The sequence below is a fragment of the Atta colombica genome, unplaced genomic scaffold (assembly GCF_001594045.1).
Source record: "Atta colombica isolate Treedump-2 unplaced genomic scaffold, Acol1.0 scaffold12, whole genome shotgun sequence".
Classification (NCBI taxonomy): Eukaryota; Metazoa; Arthropoda; class Insecta; order Hymenoptera; family Formicidae; genus Atta; species Atta colombica.
Window position 1 is genome coordinate 3,052,243 of NW_017259206.1, and position 3,176 is coordinate 3,055,418.

At 33.3% G+C, this 3,176-nt stretch overlaps 1 protein-coding gene across 4 annotated transcripts in view; it reads left to right on the plus strand.

Moving 5' to 3' along the window:
- LOC108694404 (zinc finger and BTB domain-containing protein 6-like) overlaps positions 1-3,176 on the plus strand; it is a 62,509-nt gene that overhangs the window by 34,732 nt on the left and 24,601 nt on the right. The gene's annotated exons all lie outside the window — the stretch shown is intronic.

Genomic DNA, 3,176 nt, shown 5'->3' on the forward strand with positions numbered 1-3,176 from the left:
AGAGAGAGAGAGAGAGAGAGAGAGAGAGAGAGAGAGAGAGAGAGAGAGAGAGAGATCTCTTCTGAGGTTTACGAAGGATTGCAAGCTTGAAGAGAGGGATTTGACATTCTGAGATGTTCTATGCGTCTCTGCGACAGAGGGATTTCACGATATTATTGGGTTTATGCAGTGCGCATACTCGCGTATGTGCGAGTACTTTGCGGGCATCATACTGCTCGCAAAGTACTCCATCACGTTTCGAGTCTATCTCTTCTGTTTGAGATTTTGGTACCAGACACTCATGCCTCGAGACAGACAGAACCATTTGGTGTCCTTGAATAATACAATGACCTCATTTCGCTCGTGCATTAGGATATGGGAGTATAATTGTTTCGGTCATTTACATATATGTATCATTTCATTAATTAATTAGGCTGACTGGCATAATGTCGGTTACGCGGTGCACCGCCTAATTTCTTGGGCCAAAATGTCTCGCTGAAATTATATAACTTGTCTGAACGTATTTTGTTGGAGAAACGCCGCACATGAAACGAAAGTTAGTCTAGTAACAATGCAGGTCGGTGATGATCATTTTTTTTCGTAATTTCATTTTTTTTTTTTGCTTACGATAACGTATTCGTATAAAAATATAAGGTATACCAATTCCGTGGATGTTCACACTGTTAGATTTCAAAAAAGCAATGATAGTCTCTTAAGTTGAATAACATTTTGTTATTTTTAATTTCTATGTGTGTCAAAATGTAAAACAATTCATTTCTCTGTGATTAGTTTTTAAATAAAACAATGTTCAAATTAATGTATTCTCTAAAACTTTTAGAATTTCATTCTGAAGAATGAAATATCACTCTTAAATATTGAAAGTTAAGTATCTCTTTCTAGTTCAATTTTTATTCTTTAGAGTGAGATTCTACTTCAAAGAATTTAGAGAATATGCACTTATAATTAGTAAATTAATAAATAATACATTTAAGTCAAATTTAATACATCTTCTTGAGTTAAATTGTTTAACTTGATTATTTTAATTAAATTAACGACATATTGAATGAGAGCAGTTACGATCTAATAAATAGAAATGATTAAAAATAATTCAAATTGGGTATAAATTTGCCATTATGAATTTAATAGTGCAATCGAATTTAATAATGCAATCGAACATGCTGCTCTTTGATCAATTAAAAATTTGCCCCAAATTTGTAAAAGCAATATAATAATTACTAGTGATATACATTACGTCAAAAGAGAGATGTTTTAATCATTTTCTGTGACCTCTGATTCGCATCAGAAGAATCACCGAGTGCGGACATTAAATTTTTAAAAGTTTCTAACGAATTCGTAACTATATACATTTTGTTACTCAAGAAATTCCTGGTCGTCCTCTTCAAGTTCTTTTGAAGGCCGTTTAACAGAGAAGAAGTTCGTGACTTTTAACTAAAAGATTCAGTTTGGTATTTACATTTATTAGAAACGCATTTTCAAATAATTTTTTTATATTCTTCGTGCTAGCTTTGGGACAAAAATTTGATTGATTGTTCTATTGTCTGCTGCCATGATACGCGATAATAGTATACCTTATATTATTATATATACAGAAATATCATTTGTTCTTAGCACGTTTATTAATATCAAGCGATTCGAGGGATATTAACGCGATATCGAAAGAACGAGAAAAACATTTAGGATCAGCTCGCTTTGGCTACGCACAAAATTTGTACACCCATTTTACGCTTTTTCTCTGATTAATCGCACTGGTTTGGAGTTTGATCGATGTTTAACGAGAACTTACGTGTCTGACGCTTTAATCGCACGTTCTCGTCGTCTGCCTCGAGTATCTCGTATTTCGGTCGTGTTGAGAGGCAAGTTGTTTGCATTTCGAAGACGCGCGGTGTATATCTTCGACGCAACTCGTTCATTACTTGCACATTCCTAAGAGCTATTTTGCACTTTCTTCATATTGAATGACAATCGTCTGAAAATTAGCTACGTTTCCATTAGTAACAATTACATAACTGCTGCACTAAAAAAAAAAGTTTGGCTGCAGCAAATTAGATGATAAAATAATTAATGGCATAGTATTTTTAATTGGTTGCAGCAGTCAATTTTTGATTGTGTTAGCCTATCGGAATCCTATACTGACATTGCAGGCTAACGCAAAAATTGGCTTCTGCAACCAATTAAAAATATTATGTCATATTTTATCACCTAATTTGCTGCAGCAGTCAATCTTTTTTTCAGTGTGCATAAAATAATCTTAGGAATTCAGAAGCAGCAGAATAGGGAGCAAAAAATTTGGAAAAAAGAGAATAGAAATAAAAATCTACATCGCATTTTTCAACTTTTGTGTCGCGAACTTCTCGGTTGTTGCAACGTTTCAACGTTAATGATAAATTTGAAAAAATTTTCATCAATTTTCTAGACATGTAAATCATTTTTATCATTTTACGAAGGCAGTGCAAAATTTATGTTAAATACACGAGAGTGGCAATGTTGCTCGTTTAATTTACTGGCCCGAAGCGTCGCTTGATTTAATATTTATTCCTTCGTATGGTCGCGCTTTTTTTATATCAGATATTCGCGAAAATGGCCTGTAAGAGCTCATGCCTCTCATAAAGCGAAATTCCATGTTTTTAAATACAGAATTATTAAACGCGCTTTTGCGTATAGAGAGAAAGAAAGAGAAAAAGAGAGAGAGAGAGAGACGGTCTCTCGAGCGACGAAATTATTTGGTGTATGAATTCGCGCGCGCGTCTCAATTTATTTAAATTTATTAAAACAATACAATGTTTTGCAATCCACGTAAAGAGCAGCGACGCCTCAAAGCGAACGCCGCGGATGATTGATTTTTTATCAAAGATCTCGATTTTCACAGTTAATCGTGAAATCGTAACGACATTGCGCGAGACATTTATTTCAAGAGTAATATATAAGCTGCTTTCTTAATAAGCTAATATAATACTCTCTTTTTCCACTATATATGTTAATTTTCACGAATCAGTTTATCCGATTAGGAAAAGCAATATTTTTAAATTGTGTTATTTCTTTCATGATAAACGTGATAAAAGGAAAAATCAAAATTTCTTTTTTTCTATTATTTATATATTTCTTTCGCGTTCTGTCTGTCTCTAGCAATTCGATTAATGCGCGCTTTTATACACACACACACATATATATATATATAT